Source organism: Dipodomys spectabilis, unplaced genomic scaffold (assembly GCF_019054845.1).
Source record: "Dipodomys spectabilis isolate Male_0828 unplaced genomic scaffold, ASM1905484v1 ptg000002l, whole genome shotgun sequence".
Lineage (NCBI taxonomy): Eukaryota > Metazoa > Chordata > Mammalia > Rodentia > Heteromyidae > Dipodomys > Dipodomys spectabilis.
Genome location: NW_024870679.1, coordinates 4,955,001 through 4,978,119, shown reverse-complemented (window position 1 = coordinate 4,978,119; position 23,119 = coordinate 4,955,001). Strand labels below are relative to the sequence as shown.

At 40.2% G+C, this 23,119-nt stretch overlaps 1 non-coding gene across 1 annotated transcript; it reads left to right on the top strand.

The window, feature by feature from the left end:
- The first annotated feature begins 16,895 nt into the window (after window positions 1-16,895).
- On the top strand, window positions 16,896-16,959 carry Trnaa-ugc. The gene has a single exon. It is a non-coding gene; the product is annotated as a tRNA-Ala (tRNA).
- The last annotated feature ends 6,160 nt before the right edge of the window (window positions 16,960-23,119 follow it).

Sequence of the window (23,119 nt, the reverse complement as noted above, 5' to 3'; positions counted from 1 at the left end):
ACCAACACAAACATCTCCCCCCTGCCCCACCACACACACACACACATACAAACCGTGATAAAAGAATTGTGATTGGCTTTCAGAGAGTTGTGTTTATCTTTTAGAGGTTCATGTTGAAGTATTTATGATGACCTTTCATGATGTGTGAGATTCATTTCAAAAAATTACTGGAGAGGGGAAGTGGTCGCAAACAGGTGCAAAGCAATATTACACATGGGGCTGGGAAGGTGGCTCAGTAGTAGAGTGCTTGCCTTGCATGCATGAGGCCCTGGGTTTGATTCCTCAGCACCACATATGCAGAAAAAGCTAGAAGTGGGGCTGTGGCTCAAGTGGTAGAGTGCTAACCTTGAGCTGAAGAGCTCAGGGACAGCACCCAGGCCCAGTGTTCAGGCCTCACAACCAACAAAAAAACCCAATATTACACATGAGCTGACAACCCCCCAGCAGAGCAGTGGGGACATTGGATCCTATAATTGTATTTATGCATGGTTCACGTTTTCCATAATATAGAGTTTTCTTTAAAAAGTACTATAAAGTAATAATAAAGATGGCATGCCTCTATTGTACATAGATAGAGGAACTGATGAAAAACAGCTTAAAGAGAAGCACAATATGTCATCTGAAAAAAAACATGGTCCTACGAAGCCAATATCACACTCATCCCCAAACCAGGCAAAGACCCAACCAAAAAGGAGAATTACAGGCCAATCTCCTTGATGAACACAGATGCAAAGATCCTTAACAAGATTCTAGCTAACAGAATCCAGAAACACATAAAAAAAATAATACACTATGATCAGGTAGGCTTCATCCCAGAGACACAGGGATGGTTTAACATACGTAAGTCAATAAATGTAATCCAGCATATCAACAGAGCCAAGGTCAAGAATCACATGATTATCGCCACAGATGCGGAAAAGGCCTTTGATAAAATTCAACATTCATTCATGCTAAAAGCTCTGGAGAAAATAGGAATAGAAGGAACATTTCTAAAAACAATAAAAGCCATTTATGACAGACCAATAGCCAATATTATACTTAATGGGGAAAAGCTACAACCAATCCTCCTAAAAACAGGAACAAGGCAAGGATGCCCACTGTCTCCACTCCTCTTCAACATAGTCCTAGAACCCTTAGCCAGGGCAATAAGGCAAGAAAAAGACATTAAAGGGATCCGCATAGGGAAAGAAGAAGTTAAACTATCCCTTTTTGCAGACGACATGATACTATACTTCCACGATCCCAAAACCTCCATCCCCAAACTTTTAGAAATCATAAGTCACTTCGGCAAAATAGCAGGATACAAAATAAACCCACAAAAATCAGTTGCCTTCCTATACACTGATAACGCACAGGAAGAGAGGGAAATAAAGGGAGCAACCCCATTCACAATAACCTCCCAAAAAATAAAATATTTAGGAATTAACCTAACCAAAGATGTAAAAGAACTATTTAATGAGAACTATAAAAAGTTAAAGAAAGAAATTGCAGAAGACACTAGGAAATGGAAAGACCTCCCATGCTCCTGGATAGGCCGACTTAATATAGTAAAGATGGTGATACTTCCAAAACTAATATACAAATTCAATGCAATTCCTATTAAAATCCCAATGACGTACATCACTGAAATACAGAAAACAGTCCAAAAATTTATATGGAACAACAAAAGACCTAGAATAACCAAAACAATTCTAGGGGATAAAGACAATATGGGAGGGCTATCCATGCCGAACTTCAAACTCTACTACAGAGCTATAATAACAAAGACAGCATGGTACTGGCACAAAAACAGACCCGAAGACCAATGGAACAGAATAGAAGATCCAGATATAAATCCACAGGCCTACAGCCAGCTGATATTCGACAAAGGAGCCAAAGACATACAATGGAAGAAACACAGCCTCTTCAACCGCTGGTGCTGGGAAAACTGGGCAGCCACATGCAGAAAACTAAAAGTGGACCCCAGCCTATCACCATGCACCAACATCAACTCAAAATGGATTAAAGACCTTAACATTAAACCTGAATCTCTGAAACTACTACAGGACAGAGTAGGAGAGACACTTGAACTAATAGGCACAGGAAGGAACTTCTTGAACAGAGTCCCAGGGTCACAACAAGTTGGAGAGAGACTCGACAAATGGGACTACCTTAAAATAAAAAGCTGCACAGCTAAATCTATCGCAACTAAGCTAGAAAGACAACCAACTAATTGGGAAAAAATATTTACCAGCAATATATCAGACAAGGGGTTAACATCCTGTATATACAGGGAACTCAAGAAACTAATCCCTCCCAAACCTAACAAACCAATTACTAAATGGGCAAGGGAACTAAAGAGGGACTTCTCAAATGAAGAAATAAAAATGGCAAAGAAACACATGAGGAAATGTTCATCATCCCTGGTGGTGAAGGAAATGCAAATAAAGACAACCCTGAGATACCACCTTACCCCAGTCAGAATGTCCCACATCCACAAATCAGCCAACGACAAATGCTGGAGGGGATGTGGAGAAAGAGGAACCCTATTACACTGCTGGTGGGAATGTACACTTATACAACCACTTTGGAAAGCAGTCTGGAGGGTCCTTAGAAAGCTAAAGATTGACCTCCCTTACGACCCAGTCATACCACTTCTAGGCATCTACCCTGAACAACAGGAACCAATATACAAGGACACGTGCACCTCCATGTTTATTGCAGCACTGTTCGCAATAGCTAGGATATGGAAACACCCTAGATGCCCCACCACAGATGAATGGATCCAAAAATTGTGGTATCTATACACAATGGAATATTATGCAGCCATTAGAAATGACAAAATAATGGCATTTGCAGGGAAATGGATGGAGCTAGAAGGAATCATTTTGAGCGAGGTAAGCCAAGAACGAAGAGACAAATGGTACATGGTCTCCCTGATAAGTGGATGCTAAATCCAAAAGGTTAGGGGATACGATAAAACTAACAGGACTTAAGAAACAAAGAACTCCCGCTCATCTGGTTGAACCACTACTAAATATCCCCATGCTGCTGATCACAAATATGGTATATAACATGTGAACACTGTTATATATTACAGACTGTGGTAGACAATTTGCTCCAGGGAAGTTAGAATGAACTTGTGACTTTGAAATTATGTAATCATTTAATCACAATCAAAAAAAAAAAAAAGAACCTCAGGGAAGGGAGGGAAGGAGGGGATGGTAGGAGGAAAACAATGGAGGGGGTAACAATGTTCAAGAGGAAGTGTACTCATTACCTCACTCATGTAACTGTAACCCTCTGTATAGTAGCTTTACAATAAAAAAAAAAAACATGGTCAATGATTAATTATCTTTATAATTATCACAGATCAATGACAGAAAAATGATTATATCAGTAAGTTGATGGAAAAGTTGCTAGCTAGCTTTTATCCAGAAATAAAAGTTAACTTAGATCTCCCCTCCAGCAAAACCTAGGCACAAGCATACTAAATAATTAGAAATTTCAAATGAATATTTATCTCATAGCAAGGAAACACTATACAAGGGTACAAGCATAGGGTGGCTCACACATGTGATCCTTAGCTACTCAGGCTTTGAGCCAGAAGATCAAGGTCCAAAGACAGCCCAGGCAGAAAATTCCAGGGGATGCCATCTTAAAATCATAAGCAAAAACCTGTAAAATGTAAAATTAAACTGTACCAAATAATGTACTGGAAGCATGGTTCAAATGGTAAAGCACCTGTTAAGAAAGCAGGAAACCTTGAATTAGAATCCTAGTACTGACCCAAAAAAAGGAACAAGAAAACAAAGTATAAGATTTACAGATTTGAATTCACAAAAATCCAAAATGTCAGCATATCAAAAATTTTTGTATGATGTGGCAAACATACAGCAAACTAAACAAAAAAAAACCATACACAGCAAAACTGGCTGCTAAAGGGAAAAATATTCTTAATATATTAAGTACTTAATCCACAAAACTATACAGTCATTATAGATCATTGATCATTGACAAAGGAAACAAAGGATGCATGTTTTCCCTTTTATATGGAAGCTAGATTTCACTTATAAATTTATAAATAAATACATCGGGTGTTTTTCAAGTGTACACAGATATATTGAAATATGGTAGCTTCAAGAGAGAACTCAAATAGTTTAATTCACTAGGAAAAAAGTCAAAGTTCAGCAAAATAAAACACCAGAAAGCCACTACTAGAAAGGGTTGGGACTGGGCCAGCTGCTGCTGGCTCAGGCCTGTAATCCTAGCTACTCAGAGTTCAAAGCCAGCCCAGGCAGGAAAGTCCCTGAGACTCTTATCTAGAAACCACAGGAAAACCAGAAGTGGGTGCTATGGCTCAAGTGGTAGAGCACTGGTCTTGAGATGAAGAGCTCAGGACAACACACAGGCCCAGAGTTCAAGCCCCACAATTGCCAAAAAAAAGGGGGGAGGGAAGGGGGGGGTAGAATGGAGTCAAGGGGAAGAGGTGGACAAATGAAGAGAAGAGAATGCAATGAAGAATCCAATGTATCTCCAAAAATTAAGAAGAGTGAGGGAAGGGGTGTGTAGGGGAGGGATGGGTGAGAATGTTGAAAGGGGTAACATGGATCAAGATAAATTGTATTCATAAACTGCTTTGTTAAATGGCAACTCTTCTGTATAACTACTTAAAGACAGTTAACTTTTTTTTATAAAATTCACAAAGAGAATTTTAAATGTCTACTGAATACATCTTTAAGATCAAGCTTTCTGAGGATTTGACTCAGGGATAGAGCTCACTGTAGTGTAGTGAAGGCCTTGGTTTAATCCCTAGCACTCACTCTCCACCCCACCCCACCTCCCAGCCCCAGCCCCTGCCAAATTAACTCATAATGTAACCAAGAAAACCAAAACTAAAAGTATAAAAAAAAGATGCAATACATCAAATTATCAAAGTAATACTAATTCTGATTTTATTATAATGAAACAAGAAATCCAATTTAGTCCTAATATCAGTATAAATAGTTTCTCTAAAAAGCCATCTGGCAATAAAATATAATCAGCCTTAAATATACATACACTTTTGACCCAATAATTCCAAATTTAAGCTTAGCCTAAGCAAATAATATGAAATACCAGCAAAACTTTGTGTATAAGGATACTATGTAAAATTATTTATAATAGTGAAAATGGGAAGCAATATACATACTAACCACTGGAAATCAGCTAAATCATGTTCATATGATATAGTTATTAAAAATCATCCAAGCAAATATTTACTAATATTAAAAATGTTTTCATAATATGAAGTTCACATTCACACTGTAGACTGTTTACAGCAAGTCTAGAATGCAATTACCTAAATGTTTCTGAGATAAAAACAAATTAAGTCAATGTAATTATCATGCATTGCTTTTTGTGTTTTTTTGTGTATGTGTGTGTGTGTGTGTTTTCTGGTCAGGGGGCTTGAACTCTGGACCTAGGTGCTTTCCCTGAGCTCTTCAGCTCAAGGCGAGTGCTCTACCGCTTCAGCTACAGCACCACTTCCGGTCTTCTGGTGGTTTATTCGAAATAAGAGTCTCACGGACTTTCCTGCCTAGGCTGGCTTTGATCCTTGATCCTCAGATCTCAGCCCCCTTAGTAGCTAGGATTACAGGCATGAACCACGGGTGCCTGACTCATGGATGGTTTTTAATGAAGAATAGTTAAGTTGTTTTTCTGTCTGTCCTGGGCTTGAACTCAGGTCTTCGGTGCTGTCCCTGAGTTTTTTTACTCAAGGTTTAGTGCTCTACCACTTGAACCACAGCTCTACTTAACAGCTTTTTGGAGTTAATTGGAGAAAAGAGTCACAAGGGTCCTTTCCAGGCTGACCTCAAATCATAATTCTCAGATCTCAGGGCAGCTAGGATTACAGGTATGAGCCACTAGCACCTGGCATATTTTTTAACTGGAATGTACACATACACTCAAGAAAAGGTGGCAAATAAATTCACAGTCTCTAGCTACACAGAAATCAAGCACTAATCTAAACATCCTGAGATTCCAGGTGTCCAGAAGAAGGCAAAAATGAATGCAGTTACCCATGTTTGGAATAGGTGAAGAGGCCTGAATTCAGGAATGAAATATTATAGCTAGATCCAGGACCACTGCTGAAGGACTGCCTGACTACGGAGCAATGGGCATGGGTTAGCTGCTCCTAAAATACTGTTTCCTGATAGGGCAACACTTGGGTGTGGGGGAGCCAAGTCTGAATCTGCAGCTGTTTGAACTGAGGGAACTGATACTGAATAAGATCAAGATAAAAAGCTTAAAATTGCAGGTGGTCTCTGATGCATAGAATGCCAGCTTTAAATAGCAGACTTGAGCTTTCTAGTAAGAAGAGAGAATTATTTATGCCAAAGCCGTTCAGAAAGCTTTCTAGGGCAGCCAAGTAAACCAGTAAGCCTCAAGATGAATCAGCTCAAGATGATTTTAAGAGTGAATCAGGCCAAGAAACCCATCAAACAAATAGTCTGAACTAGTCTTAGAAAAATGGCTGTAGACTCAAGGATGCACTCCCAGCCCTGGTGGAGGTGGAGCGTGCTGAAGCTAGACTATGGATTGGCTTCCTTTATAATCAACAGAACCATTTCTTTATATATATATACACATGTATATTTGTAAAAATACTGTACAGAGGGGTTACAGTTACATGAGTAAGGTAATGAGTACATTTCCTATTGAGCATCGTTACCTCCTCCTTTGTTTTTCCCCTCCTATCCCTTCCCTCCCCACCTCCCCAAATCCTCCTCCTCCCCCTTGTAAAGTTCATTTTCAACATAGTGTCTTGTACATCTCATTGTTACAATGGGTCAACCTGTATCCTTATTTCAGCATTTTGTTATTTCCTTTCCCCTCCCCAAATTAGAAAAATGTGTATACAAGATGCAGGCCACCAGAATCAAATACAGTGACAACAGGGCTTATACACATGGGGGAAGATCATACAAAAGAAACAAAAAATCACATAGTTCATTAAATCCCACAAAACCTCAAAGAAACAACTGCCGGATTAATAAGTGGGCTAAAGATTTAAAGAGAAACTTCTCTGAAGAGGAAATAAGAATGGCCAATAGACACATGAAGAAATGCTCAACTTCTCTGGTCATAAAAGAAATGCAAATCAAGAAAACATTGAGGTCCCACCTCACCCCAGTTAGAATGGCTAGAATCCAGAAATCTAATAGCAACAGATGTTGGAGGAGATGTGGCCAAAATGGAACCCTATTGCATTGTTGGTGTGAGTGTAAACTTGTTCAGAACCATTTCTTAAGCCAGTTCTCTTAGGACTGATTGTCTAGATAGGAGGAAATCAGCTTATATTTTTTCTTTTTGTGCTGGTCCTGGACCAGCAGGACTCAGGACCTTATGCTTTTGCTTGGCTTTTTTGCTCAAGGCTGGTGTTCTACCACTTGAACAACACCTCCACTTTTAGCCTTTTACTGGTTTATTGGAGATAAGAGTCTCATGGACTTTTCTGCCTGGACTAGCTTCAAACTGTGATCCTCAGATTTCAGCTTCCTGTGTAGCTAAGGTTATAGACATGAACCACCTGCACCCCATGAAATCAATTTATTTTAATAAATCCTCAAATAAAATTCCAACCGTTTACTTGGAAGTCATCTAAAGCAGAGTGAGTTACCTTTAATTTTTTTCAACCTTCTGGAAGAAAGCTGGAAACACATATTTCTATAAGAAAAGAATTGCTGTCCATGACTTTCTTCATCCTGTGATATAATGGTTAGATTGATTTTTTTCCCACCACATTGAAGTTCTTTCTACACTACAGTCCTTTAAAATGTATCTTGTATGCTGCACATTTAAGGGGTCGAGGAGGATGTGGGTAGGTTGTTTGCTTTTAGGAGCTTTTTAAAAGATTGGTGGGAGGGTGTTAGAGGAGCTAATGTGTTTAAAGCACATTGTGTGCATGTATGAACATGAAACAATGAACCCATAGAAGTTCATGGTATTCTGCTATGAGGGATAGTTAGAATCTCTGCATGTTCCACACATAGTTGCTCTTCTGCAGTTATATCAGAGAGAGATATTTCACTTTAAGAAGGCTGTTTGTGTCATTCATTTTCTTCTTTGTGCAATCATTTCCTTGTTTGCTTGCCCAGATGTTAGCAGACATCCTTGGTACAGTGCCAGGAAATTTCTCGCCTTAGATTTCCAGAGCCACAGATAATGTAGTTAGATGACCCCAGTGGAGCTCACTCACACTACCACCCTACAACTTGTTATGGGAAGTGAGTGGCTGGCTTTAACCTTAATAACAGTTGGCTCAGGAAGTGGCACTGTGGCTCAAGTGGTAGAGCACTAGCCTTGAGCTGAATAGCTGAGGGACAGCACCCAGGCCCAGAGTTCAAGCCCCATGACTGACCAAAAAAAAAAAAAAGTTAAAAAATAGTTGGCTCAAAAATACACTTAATATTAAGAGAAAATTGCGGTATCCTAGAGCTTAAAAGGAAAAATATTTTCTAAAACCAACTCATCGTAGAAATAACCACAATGGAAAGGACTTTAATTAGAAGCACAATCTCACTTTCTGTGCCCAAGCATACTTAGAACTGGAATGAAATAAATGTAGGCATTCACCATTTAGTGGGGAGTTTTGCCAGGAACTGGAGTTAGGCCACCTGAAAACTTGCCATTACGTGAACAGTTCTTCTGACTGGAAGGCTTATGTATCCCTAGCATCCCCAATTGGATCCTTGGACTTCCATGAAGCATAAGCAGCTCTCCTGAGATTAACAGCCATCCTGATCTACTGAGTTACCAGCCTGAATCATAAACTCAAATTACAACCATGGGCCACAACGGTCCTATCTACTAACCTGATATAATGTACACAGTGCTTCTAGAAATTTCTACAGAGGGCAGATGTTTCATTTCTCCCTGATAAATGTGATCACATAAGTAACTCTGCACATGTCAGAAGTCTTTTTTTAAATTTTTAAATTTTTTATTTTTTTAATTTTAATTTTTATTTTTTGTGAACATACTGTACAGAGGGGGTCAGAAGTCTTTTTTTTTTTAATCAAGTTCAAGAATCCTAACCTTTTACCTGTTAAGTTATTAATCCTTATATGTAATTCTGAGCTAAGATGTTTAAAACACTTGTCATTATGGTAACTTATCTTTATGGACATAAAGGAAGTATTTTTGCTTGTTTGAAACAAACAACAACAAAAATGGTTTCCTAACTTTCCAAGACATTTTCCTTCTTTCTTTCTTTTCTTCTTTCTTTCTCTTTCTTTCTCTTTCTTTCTTTGTTTCTTTCTTTCTCTCTTTCTTCTTTCTTTCTTTCTTCTTCCTTCCTTTCTTTTTCTTTCTTTCTTTCTCTCTTTCTTCTATCTTTCTTTCTTTCTTCTATCTTCTTTCTATCTTTCTTTCTCCTTCCTTCCTTCCTTCCTTCCTTCCTTTCTTTCGCCTGTAGTGGGGCTTGACCTCGGGGCCTGGACGCTGTCCCTGAGCTCTTTCTGTTCAAGGCTAGTGCTCTACCACTTGAGCCACAGCACCACTTCCAAGACATTTTCTAGAAATATTTATTCCATGACTTATTAAGCCGGGCACTATTCCCAATAACAAATACAAAAATAATAAACCAAGCAAACAAATCCTGCACCCTCAGAAATTATTATTTATTCAATTGATGATAAGATGTACTCTTTCCAGGGTGCATTTACCCAACATACAAAATTATCATTGCTAGAATTAGTAAGGATAGTGTTTGCTAGATCCTTCTACAGTGGAATCAGACTAGTGGCAACACATGGCAGAAAGCTCTTGAGTTAGGTAAGTTTTGTAACCATCTCAACGAATGGCTGGGAATGGTGGTGTGTGTCTGCTATCCCAGCTGCTAGGGAAGCAAAATGAGTGGGCACAGTGGCACGTCTGTCATTTCCAGTGACACAGGAAAGCACCAGGAGGAGAATCATAGTCCAAACAAGCCCAGGCATAAAATGTGACCATACCAGAAAATAACCGATGCACAAAAGGAGCTGGAGGTTTGGCTCAAATGGTAGAACCACTGCCAAGTGAGCTCAAAGCCCTAAGTTCAATCATCAGTACTGCCAAAAAAGATTTTTAAAACACCATCTACTCCTCAGATTTGCTCACCCATTCCCTGAAAATAAACCCCAGCTGTTTAACCTCTGGCTAGGTAATAAGAGATAAGAGCCCAAAGTTAGTCCAGCTAAGGCAAACACAAATGTCACCCTGGAAGTCTTACCTTGTCTCTCACACCACAAATGTTCTATTTCTTCTTTCAGTACCTGAGAAGTTTCAAATGTGGAGTGCAATTATCTTCAGCATCAGGATAGCAGTATGGAGGAAAGATTGGAGTGTGCATGAAAGAAACCGGCATACCTTGAACCTACTCTGTGCACAGGTGACCTGTGAGAACATTGTGCAGACTGGATGAAGCCAGCCATGGAAAGCCACAGTGTGTGAATATCCCAATGAAGTGATGCATATAGAAGTGAGAGAGAGTGAAGGACGGGGCAACATTGTCCTGACTTATATAACTATACATCACCTTTACAATAATCATAAAAAGCAAAAATTAAAAAAAAGAAAGTAATGCGTAGTGTCAGAAAGTACGGTAGTGACTCTCAGGGAGGAAAGAATGGGGAATGTGAAGTGAATGCCAATGAGTTTAGGTTGCTTTTTAGGGAGATAGAAATGTTCTAAATTTTGCAAAAAAAAAAAAACCCTATGAATAGATATTCCTTAAAAATAATCAAATTTGGGCTGGGAATGTGGCATAGTGGTAGAGTGCTTGCCTAGCATGCATGAAGCCCTGGATTCAATTCCTCAGTACCAGATAAACAGAAAAGGCTAGAAGTAGTGCTGTGGTGCAAGGTGGTAGAGCACTAGCCTTGAGCACAGAGAGGCTCAGGGACAGTGCCCAGAACCTGAGTTCAAGCCCCAGGATTGGAAAAAAAAAAAGTAAAAGTTTACATTCTAATTAAGTGAATTGTATGGTATGAGAATTTACACATTAACAAAACTACAGCTGCTCTGGGGTTTAAATATTTTTCAATAAATAAATATGCAGGTGTGTAGATCACAGCCTCCTGAGTATCTAGGATCATAGATGTGAGCCACTGGCACCGGGCTAAATTAATTTTTTTTCTTTTTCTTTTTCTTTTTTTGTTGGTCATGGAGCTTGAACTCTGGTCCTGAGCACTATCCCTTAGCTCTTCAGCTCAAGGCTAGCACTCTACCACTTGAACCACAGCACCACTTCCAGTTTTCTGGTGGTTTATTGGAGATAAGAGTCTCGTGGACATTCCTGCCAGGGCTGGCTCTAAACCACCAGATCTCAGCCTCCCGAGTAGCTAGGATTACAGGTGTGAGCCACTAGCTCCCAGCTAAATTAATATTTTCTAAATTGAGTTGTTTTCATGCTACTTTCATCCTTACTCCAAAAAGTCATGGTGGAGAAGGATTAAGTCCATGACAACTCTATTTTGGTTTCTCCAGGCATGGAAAGATCTTCAGTCTCATAAGTGACCCTCACAATACAGCAGCCAGTGGCCACCCTACCCTGGTGCCTGGGCTGAGTCCCAAATATTCAGTGCTTGATTCTCCCAGGGACTTGTCAGGACAGTGTGCGCCTGCAGGACCCAGTTCTGAGGAGGGGCAGTGACTCTCCAGACATGATCCCTGGCCACCAGAGCCTCCATTTCAGGGGATGCGTGTGGGGCTTAGGGGGTGGAGAAACCCCTTGGGATCAGGGGTGTGGCCAGCAGTATAGACTGCATATGAGGCAGAGTTTGAGTCATCCACAGTCAATATCCAGTGCAATGTGAACTTGAGCAGACAGAACCCTAGGGGTGTCCAGGATGGGTAGAAGAATAGTGTAGTGTATGGGCTCAGCCCAGGAGCCAGGATAATGGGTCAGGAACTGGCAGAGGACAGTTGTCAGGTCACCCACTGTGATCTTGGAAAAGGAGAATCAGAGATTAGAACTGAATGGGCCAGAAGAGGAATCTCAGGAGCCAGGATGGTGCCTGGCTATATCTCTTCAGTGTCCTTTCTGTCTCATAGCTGGCCTTAACCATGGCTTCAGTCTCCTCCCCTATAAAATAAGGTTTCCCTCATTTGTAATAATTAGTGTATGTCTAACAAAGTCATAGTAGAGATCACAATAGCTCATTAGGTATATACAGATCACCATATAAAATGATGCTACTAGAAATGAACACCAAGATATGGAAACAAGAGGGGTTTTTGTTGTTGTTGCTGCTGTTGTTTTTAATGTACTGTGTGAAGTTATTTCCTTTTTCTTTGGTTTATCCCCTGTTGTGACTTTTTTTATTTTGGTACCCTGTGTCTTGTACATACATTTATCTGACTTGGAGAAGAGAAGGGGAATAACAAAATGGTGAGTAAAAGGCAAAGGGTGAACCAATGCAATAGCAATACTTACAAGACAATATGTTGTAAATGAACTTTAAAATTGGGGCAGAAGTGGCGCTGTGGCTCAAGTGGTAGAGCGCCAGCCTTGAGCTGAAGAGCTGAGGGACAGCGCCCAGGCCCAGAGTTCAAGCCCCACAATCAACAACAAAAAAAAAGTTTAAATTGGGCGGGGGTAGAATCAGGAGTGAGGCAAAGTGGGAGATAAACAAGGGAAGGAGTAACAATGTTGGACAAGGAATGTACTCATTACCTTACTTATGTAACTGTAACCCCTCTGTACATCACCTTTACAACAAAATAAAATAAAATTAAATAAATAAATACAATAATAATCGCCTTGCTAGAAAGATTTGATGATATAAAGTAAACTTTGTTTATTCAGAAAATGTTCTAGGGGCTGGGAAGGTGGCTCAGTGGTAGAGCGCTTGCCTTGCATGCATGAGGCCCTGGGTTCTATTCCTCAGTACCATATAAGCAAAAAGAAAAAAAGCTGGAAGTGGCGTGTGGCTCAAGTGGTAGAGCACTAGCCTTGAGCTGAAGAGCTGAGGGACAGTGCCCAGGCCCAGAGTTCAGTCCCCATGACCGGACCCAAAAAAAAAAAAAAAAAAGAAAATGTTCTATCTTGTATTATATATGAGTTGTGGTAAAGTATTAATGTAATTGTACAAAAATGAAGCCAAATAGCTTCTACTATTTTACCCTAAAATTGTAAAAGTGGATTATATCTCCTGTCATCAGTTGTTTTCTTAGTGTATTGATTATCATCACTGTACACTTACTAATGTGTGTGAGAATAATATTAATAATAATAATTATAACATGATGGACTTATATGACACTGTGGTATTATATAATACAAGAAACAAAGTTAGGAAGACAGGGCTCTTGTTCATGCAGGTAAGAGCTCCCAGCCCTGAGAGAACAATGAAGATTGTGAAATGAGGCATCAGTCACTGACCACAGCCATTGTTTCAAACTTGAAGCAAACCTTGTAGTTACACAAAGCAGAGAAGAGAAGAAATTGGTGGGGGTGGTTAGGTAAAGGATAGAAATGGCAATTTCTAAGCTGAGCTCTGCATGCAGAAATCAGCTTTGTAGGTGTTAGGAAAAGCCCTCCACGCAGAGGGAATGCAAATATAAAGACATAAAGTTGACACGAGTTTAAGAGTTTGAAATGCTCTGTGATTCTTGTCAATGGTTCTATTAATGTGTTGTATTAAATGTACTGATTTGCATATATTGAACCAGCCTTGTATATGTGGGACATATCCCACTTGATCGAAGTGTATGAATGTAGTCGATTAGTTGTGGAACTCAGTTGGCAAGTTTTTATTAAGGAGTTTTGCATCTAGTCTATCATTGTTGACTCCATGTCTGGTTTTGGGATAAGTGTAATGCTGGTTTTATAGCATGAATTTGCTGGTGATCCCTCTTTTTCTATTTCATGGAAGACTTTGAGGAGTATTCATATCAGTTCTACTTTAAAAGTTTTATAGAACTCAGCTGTGAGATCATTGTTCTTTGTTAGAAAGAATGTTATTACAACATTTGCAAAGAAAGACCTGGAAAAAAAATCATGTTAAGTAAGTCAGGCCTCAAGAGATAAAGGACTCACGTTCTCTCTCATATGTGGAAGCCCAAACTAATTTATAAATGTACAAGTAAATATACATGGGGTTGTATATAAATGCACACCCATGTATTCGCTGAAGTATGGTATTTGGAGGGGAGCATTCAACGGGTGTAATTCCCTAATACAAAATAAAGCCAAACAAAAAACTAACAGCCCAACAAAATTAATACCAGGACACTGGCACTTGGAAGTTATGGGGAGGCGGTCAAGGGGACAGGCAGAGGAATGGATGGAGAATACAGTCCTGATATTCAATGCATATCCTATGAAACTAAGAAAATTGGGGTGAGGAGATGGGTTGGGAGGAATGAGAGAGAATGATGACATGGATTACAATGCACCATATTTATAAACAGATTTGTTGAATGATAACTCCTTTGTACAGCTACTTACAGATAATAAGATACAATTTACAAAAGAAAGAATCTGGAGAAATGAACCCTAAGATATTTATTCAAATGTTTTTTTCTTTCATGCGATTGTTTCTAACACATTTATAAGATTATTTCTTTGTTGCTTTGTATGTCCCTCCCCCACAGTATAACCCCTGCTTTCACTGTATTTGATGTCAGTATAATTTGTGGAGAGGAAGGGGACAAACAAATCGTTTAAATAGGGATACAGGTGGACCCATTGCAACAATGAGATGTACAAGTCGTTATGTCAAAAATGAACTTTACAACTTTGGTGGGGGGAAGGTGGGTTGGGGGGTGGGGGGAGGATGGGAAGGGATGGGAAGGGGAAACAAAGGAGGAGGCTACAATGCTTGATAAGAAATGTACTCATTATCTTGCCCATGTAATTGTAACCCCTCTGTACAGTATTTTCACAATAAAAAAAAAGAAAGAAAGAAAGAGTCTGAGAAACAGATGAAAATGCTTCCTCTCCCTCCCACATCCAGAACGAGGTGTGGTGATAAAAGGGGAGAACAGAAAGATAGTCAAGGATTAGGATTTATTTTAAATGTAAAGTCCTCTCTAGAAAGGCAGATAATGTGGGTAGAGCTGTATCTATGTAGGTAGGTAGGCGGATGTGGCAATGGAAATACAGATTCTTTGAAAAAGGCAGGGAGAATCAGGGGAAGCCAGGAGGGAATTACTTTGATTGGAGTATATTGTGTACAGACATGGGAATACCATAATAAAACTGCTTTGCACACATAACATATGCCATTTTAAAGTAAAATTTAAAATACACATTTCTTGGTGAAAGCGAGGAACATAGAAGCCCAGGAAGAGTGAAGGGTGAGAGCCTCAGAGAGTCTCGTGGGCTCCGTGACCTATTTTCCATGTCTCCCAGAGCTGTGTAACTTTATCCCATTCGTCATTTATTTCAGTTAGATCTTGAGATACATGCATTTATTTTTCCTGTTCACTCTAAAGGCCCTCAAGCTGCAAGCTTGAAGCTGCATTAAAATACTTCCTTCCCAACTTGAAAGAATCTTACCATCTCTCATCTTCTTTTGATAATATAATTCTGGTCAATATTTAAAATAGTCCTGGCATCTCAAGTGCCTTGAATAGCTTTATCCCTGTTAAAATTTTATGAGGTCATTTTCCTGAGAATAAGAAGAAGGAAAAGAAAATAAGACGTTGAGGGTGGGCATCTTTGAGAAACACAGAGAAAGGTAGGTAAGGGCACAGGCTCCTGGAACCACGTGGCCTTGATTTTGGATCTGGCTTTGCCATGCATTCGTTCTATAACCTTTGGTATGTTATTTAACACCTCAATACCTCCCTTTACCCGTTTGGACAGCATTAGTCCCTAGTTAACAAGGTTGCCGTGATGATGTCATGATTTCTTCACCTTTGGCCCACTCCAAATTCTTTTAGCCCCTATCCTTGCTTGCTGTAGGTACTGCTCTAGTGACCTATAAGCTTCAGTCACTCACCTAGAAATAACTACACATCCACGCAGTGCAGACATCAGTGGAAAGCTGTTGAGCTCCTCTTCTTTGAGCCTCTAGTTCTCCTCCATACACTTTATTGAGTCCCTCTGCCCTGCACTTTGGGCTTCTCAGTCAGAGGAACAATCTCAGCCTCAGGTGCTCCCAGAGACTGTGGGGACCCAAGCAGGCTCACAGTGTGGTTTCTTTCCTGCTCATTCCACCAGGCTTCATCCACCTCTTTGGAGAATAGAATCACCAGCCTTCCTCCATGAAGGAGCTGGAGCCCACAATGGACTGAGGATTTCTCTCCCAGGAAATCCTCCTCCATTCTTGGAGCTTGGATGATTAGCTGAAGACTCTTGCACACTTGCACTTCAGAAGTTTCTTCTTCTTCCTCCTCCTCCTCCTTCTCTTCCTCCTCCTCTTCCTCCTCCTCCTTCTCTTCCTCTTCCTCCTCCTCCCCCTCCTCCTCCTCTTCCTCTTCTCCTCCTCCTCCTTCATCTTCTTCCTGTTTTGTAAAATAAATCTCATCAAAAAAATCAGATAATAACCTTACACAGTCTGCTCTACCCAAAGCCACTTTCTTCCACTGGTTAATAAAAAGGGTCCTGGAACCAAAGAAATAAAGGGCAGGAGAAGGGGAGACAAAATCATGGCCTAATCACATTTATATACTCAAAGATTATTTAGACTACAATAAAATAGAATTTCCTAGGCTAAGTGGTGATGCCTATAATCCCAGCTATTTAGAAGGCTGATGGAGGAGGTTAGTGAGTTTGAAGCCAGCTTGGATGGCATAGCAAGATTCCATGTGAAAAGCGGGGTGGGTTGACAGAAGTCATGACTGAAGTAGTACTTGTCTAACAAGCCAAGGCTCTGGTTTAAACCTCAGTACTGCCAAACATCTTTCCCACCCCTAACAAAGATTATTTGGAGGGCTGGGAAGGTGGCTCAGTGGTAGAGCGCTTGCCTTGCATGCATGAGGCCCTGGGTTCGATTCCCAGCACCACATAAGCAAAAAGAAAAAAGCCAGAAGTGGTGCTGTGGCTCAAGTGGTAGAGCACTAGCCTTGAGCTGAAGAGCTGAGGGACAGCACCCAGGCCCAGAGTTCAGGCCCCACGACTGGACCCCCCCCCAAAAAAAAAAAAAGATTATTTGGCTCTAGCATAGAGGAATTCAGACATGCACATCCAGTATAAGCTGATGTCTATGTACTTTTTGTTTTTTTTTTTTATTGTGAAAATATTGTACAGAGGGGTTACAATTATACGGGCAAGATAATGAGTACATTTCTTATCAAGCATTGTAGCCTCCTCCTTTGTTTTGTCTATTCACTTTTGAAGCAAATCTATAATACTATTTACAAAGTCGTTGCACAACAAAACAAAGCCTTGGGTTACTTGAAATTTTAATCAGTCAGATTATATTGGCAAGAACAGATGTGATTCCTTGCTGTCTTTGACTCCTTAGTACTTCATACAATGCCTGCCCAGGGTAGATGCTGCAAAGATGCTTATAGAAGTGAGCTGAATATAGAGTATAGTACATACACATAAAATATGGAATGAATACAATATATTGTACAACAGTGAAAGCTCAAGGGAGCTTTAGGTGTTCTGATGAATAGCTATTCTCACTTCTTACCAGTATTGGGCCTTGAAGTCAAAGCCTTGTACTCTCTCTTAGCTTTTTTTGCTCATAGATAGTGCTCTACCACTTGGGCCCTGCCTCCAATTTCTACCTTTTTGCTGATTAATTGTTTTTAAATGTCTGTAGATTTGTCTGTCCAGATTGGCTTTGAACCTTGATCCTCAGATCTCAGCCCTTGAAAAGTTACGGTTACAGGGACTCAATATTTTTTTCTTCTTACCTTGTTAACCTTGTTTATGTAATTTTGGACATGAAACAGGGTAAAAATAAGCTATATTTGTACCCATGTTCTTGCTGTGGAATGAGTTTTAAGGTGTTATGGGTAACAGCAATCTCACTTTGGGGCATTTACCCAAACGATAACAAACAAAGCTATACTAAAGCTACCAGCACAGCTATGTTTATGGCAGCATTATTTACCATAGTTACCATATGGAACCAACCCAGATGCTCCTCAGTAGATGAATGGAGATACGTGTGTGTGTGTGTGTGTGTGTGTGTGTGTGTGTGTGTGTGTATAGATGAAATTCTATGCCTCCATCAGAAAGAATGACACTGCCCCATTTGTTAGGAAATGGGAAGACTTGGAAAAAATTATATTATGTGAAGTCAGCCAGGCCCAAAGAAACATAGGTCCCCTGGTTTCCCTTATTTGCAATAACTAGTAAAAGTCCAGGACAAGTAGAAAAGGAAAAAAGCTTTGTACATATAACCATATAAAACAATGTTAAGTGAAATGAACCCCGAGATAGGGACACAAGTGTTTTTTTTTTTCTTTCTTGCTATTGTTTTTTTTTTTTTTTTTTTGTCAGTCGTGGGGCTTGAACTCTGGGCCTGGGCGCTGTCCCTCAGCTCTTCAGCTCAAGGCGAGCGCTCTACCACTTGAACTACAGCGCCACTTCTGGTTTTCTGGTGGTTTATTGGAGATAGGAGTCTCACGGTCTCTCCTGCCCGGGCTGGCTTTGAACCGCGATCCTCAGATCTCAGCCTCCTGAGTAGCTAGGATTACAGGCGTGAGCCACCAGCGCCCGGCTCTTTCTTGCTATTGTTTTAACATATTTAAAATGTACTATGTGATTTTTTTTGTTTTCTTGTATGTTCTTCCCCCTGTTTTCACTGTATTTAATGTCAGTGCCCTGCATCTTGTATATACATTTTTCTAATTTGAGGAGGGGAAGGGAAAAAACAAAATGCTTAAATAAGGATACAGGTTGACTCATTGTAACAATGAGATGTACAAGACACTATGTTGAAAATGAACTTTACAAGGGAGAGGAGGAGGATTTGGGGAGGTGGGAAGGGAAGGGATGTAGGGGAAAAACAAAGGAGGAGGTAACAATGCTTGATAAGAAATGTGCTTATTACCTTACTCATGTAATTGTAACCCCTCTGTACAGCATTTTTACAATAAAAAACATATTTAAAAAGATGTTAGGGGTGAGGTGGCCACGGTACAGTTACGACCATTGGAGACAGGTTATTTTGCTCCCTTCCAACCTCAGTTATGGGACACCTTGAGAGTTAACAAAGAGGTTAACAAATCTCCCTTTTTTATGGAAAGTCAGAGGCAAAAGAACCACCAGAAGGCAGATAAATAGGATATAAGCTAAAAATATAGAAATGTCCTGGTGGATACTGGCTACCATAGAATAGAACAAGAAACAAATAGAGAGAGGGAACAGGAGAAAAATAGGAACAGCAGGGTGTCAAAGAATACTAGCCTTTGAAGGTGAAGGGAGGTGGGAAGGAAGAAAAATGAGAGGTGAAGAAAAATGAGGGAATGGAAAACAAACATTCATTGCTTCTACAAATTCATCAATGAGATGTTTATTGAGTGCCTTCACTGTGCCAGGAACTGGGATTACAGGAATGAACAAGACAGCAAAGTTATCTTCTGTCACACAGTTGCCTTTCTAGGTGGGGCAGGGGGAAGAGGGTTAAACTTTCAACATGTTCTGTAACTAAAGTTCTGGGCCACAAGCCCCTCTCCAGAAGTTCTAGCTGTATGGGCAACCATGGGAGAAGACAAAATGAGCACCAGCCTATCTTCAGTGAACAAACATGAGCTTTAAGATTAAATAGAGGGAGAATTATGGCAAGAGCCAGAGGTGTGCATAATTAGTAGCCAGCTCCGGTCTCAGGTGTGGTCTGCCTGCCCATTATCTCAGGATAGGTCAGGCTGACCCTGGTCACGATAAGAAAGTTATTGTTGCCTGTGGTACAGCTTTGACTGTCACAATGTTTATCCATCAGTCCTGTCCTTCCAGGATTCCAAGGTGACTACAAGGTGATTACAGAGAGAACAGCTCAGAGCAAAGACAGATACCAAAGGAGGCAAGGATGCCAAGCTTTTCTCCTCCTTCGGATATTTGCGGGCTCAAGTGAGGAGCCAGTGATTTAAGTTAAAGCAGTTTCCAAGTACGTGCTGTGGTTATTGTATGCATTCGTGCTGAGCGATAAGCACTGCTATTTGACTGAATCACAAGGGACCTGCTCTGATGGAGTGAATTGAGGACCTCTCTAATTAATACCCAAGGAAGATGAGGAATCCAGTGGAATAAGAGCACAGTTCATCATAGGCCCAGGGAAGCATGTAGGTAGGATGAGGATGCGATTGGCTTAGGAGACAGAAGAGAGTTCCTGGTACTGGCAGGCTGAGGCAAGCCAAGGCATCCACCAAAAGATTGAAATCCAGTCTACTTTACAGTGTCAAAAGATCACTTGAGTTCTGGTGTGAGAAATGAACAGAGTGGGTAGACACAGAAATAGGAAGGCCCGAGGAGACTTCGCTTTCAATCTTGGCTAATCCCTGAAGTAGATGGAGGTTAGGGGTGAAAGATGAGCAGAAGGAAGATGGTCGGTTTAGTTTCACACATGCTGAGTTTGAGGAGCTGGTAAAGCGGTCAAGGGGATTCACTGAGCAAAGCTGGACATGTGGATTTGTATCCCAAAGGCATATCTCCAGTCCAGTCTTGAGATATAATGTGAAGACGTGTTGGCTTTTAGGAAACAAATGAAGGACTTCAAACTGAATAAACTTACCCAGACTGCACAGCATGTAAAGCATCTTAGTCAAAGCTCTGGGAATCTCTAATCCTAAATGTACAGAAAAAAGGTAACAATGACACTGAAAAGTAGATGCCAGAATGGTTTCTTGGGTGTTTGGCCAGGAAAAGGGACATCATTTTAGGAATTTTCAATAGAAAGGTATTTATACAGAACATTTACTCACAAGTCCATTGGAAAATACAGAGCAGGAAAATAGGAAATTACAAAAATGTAGTCATATATATACTTGCAGCTTAAACTCATAATTTTCTAGAACACTAGATTATAAACCTCCCATGTGGAGGAGAAATCATTGCTTCTGTTGTTTCTTCTGCCTCCCAAATGCCTCTCTTTGTTGGATCTTCTCATTGGTTCAACCCCTCATTGGTTCAACCCCTCATTGGTTCAACCTCTCATTGGTAGACTTGTTGTTGATCAGCCTTTTGTAGGCAGACCTTTCATTGGTGGAGCCCTCATTAGTGCCCCGCTGGCAGGGACATTCGGAAATGGTGGTTGCCAAGATTCACAGCCCCAGGACACAGAGAACTTAAACAGGGATAGGGCTGGGTTGAATGCTAAACAAAAATCAGAACAGCAGCAGCAAGGATAATAACCATAATATCCAGCTTCAGTAAGAAATACAGTGCCTCCAACACCCAGGAAGGAGTTATTAGGCTTTTGAATGTTTCATCCAAGTTCCCATCTGTCCAACCCCTTACTGCTTTTAAAGCCAAACCAGTTTTTATTCTTCTGACAAAACTATCCCACTGGCAATGATTTCTCCATTTCCTATGCAGTTCTCCCTCCTCTCTATACAACTCTGTGATGACTAGTTTTCAGAAAAAGAAAGAAGAAATTAAATAATTTCCCAGAATTATACAGCTACTAGGAAACGTTTTAATCCAGATGCATCTTAATCCAAACATTGTACTCTTCGATGACACAAATCTTTTGGACACAGAACACAGAAAAGAAACATAATTTAAGGAGGAAAAAAAAAAGAAAAGCAAGCAACAACAGCATCATAGAAACAGAAAGGAAAAATGAAGGAAAGTTTTGGTCTTTTGCATTCTCTCCCAAACCCAAACTTGCTTTTTGGTTTTTTGTTCCTGCTTAATGGCACCACGGTTATGAACTGTTCACTCACCAGCTTGGTATATTCTCTTTCTCTGATTCTCTTTCCCCATTGCCTTCCTCTGAGTCCATGTCTTTACCATTCCTTTTCTGCACAATGGCAACTTCTTTCCTTCCTTCCATGGTTGCTCACATCCAATTCATACTTCACATGACTGACAGATCCATCTCTCCAGAACAGAAAATGAACCCTTTTATCCTTTTTCAAAAGAGTCAAAACATTTTTGGCTTTGTTTTCTTTTTTTCTTTCTTTTTTTGGGGGCGGGGCGGGGAGACATAGTCTCACTTGCTTGGAAGTCATGATCTTTTTGCCTCAGTGCTGAGTGCTAAAATTATAGACATGAACTACGATGCCTGGCTCAGATCACCTTTCATACAAAGCTGAAGTTCTCATCTCACTATAATCTACCTTTCTATACTCATATAATACTGTCTCATGTAGGTGCCCTATGGCTCACCTAGACCTACCCACTTGCTATATATGTATGGATTATCATTTCTTGCACCCCAAACTTCCACTTCCATTGTTTTCTCTCCATTGTTTTCTATATTTTCCCTTGTCTGGCTGGTTTTTAATTCCCCCTTCCTTCACCTTACTTCTCAGGCTCTGTAGGTTCCTCTCTTTGCTCTAGCATCACCTTTTGTTCTCCTCTATTAAAGCACTTTAGCTGGGGATATCGCTCAGGGATGGAGCGTCTGGGTTTGGTAACCAGCACCAACTCCCTCTGGCAAAAAAAAAAAAAAAACCAGAAAAACAAAAATACAAGAGTCCTATTACATCATATTAACTTTTGTGATTTCCCCAAATACTGTGGGCTCTTTAAGAACAAAGAATCATCTGCTTTATCAGCCATAATTATGTACTATATAGTTAATATTTAAGTACTGGTTGAATGAAACTATTTGTATAAAATGGAGAGAATATCTGTTGCTACAGTAACCTACAGCTGGGAATAAAAATACCCTCAAGAGATGATGGTCACTTTTATGAATGAAATCAATGAGGATAACAGCATACAGCTAAAGAACATAACCAAAGACCAAGAGGCCATCACCTTGAACTGAAACGTATCACTCTTTCCCATTCACCATTTCCAGCTCCCTAGGGAGGAATTAGGAATCAGTTTATATTTACATAGTCAATGTTATATTTATGATGATACAATGAGCTATAGATAAGCCAGGTTCCAGTGACTGACTCCTGTAATCCTAGCTACTCAGAAGGCTAAGATCTGAGGATCATGGTTCAAAGCCATCCTGGGCAGGAAAGTTCATGAGACTCTTATCTCCAATAAACCACCCAGAAAAAGGTAGAAGTAGCACTGTGGCACAAGTGA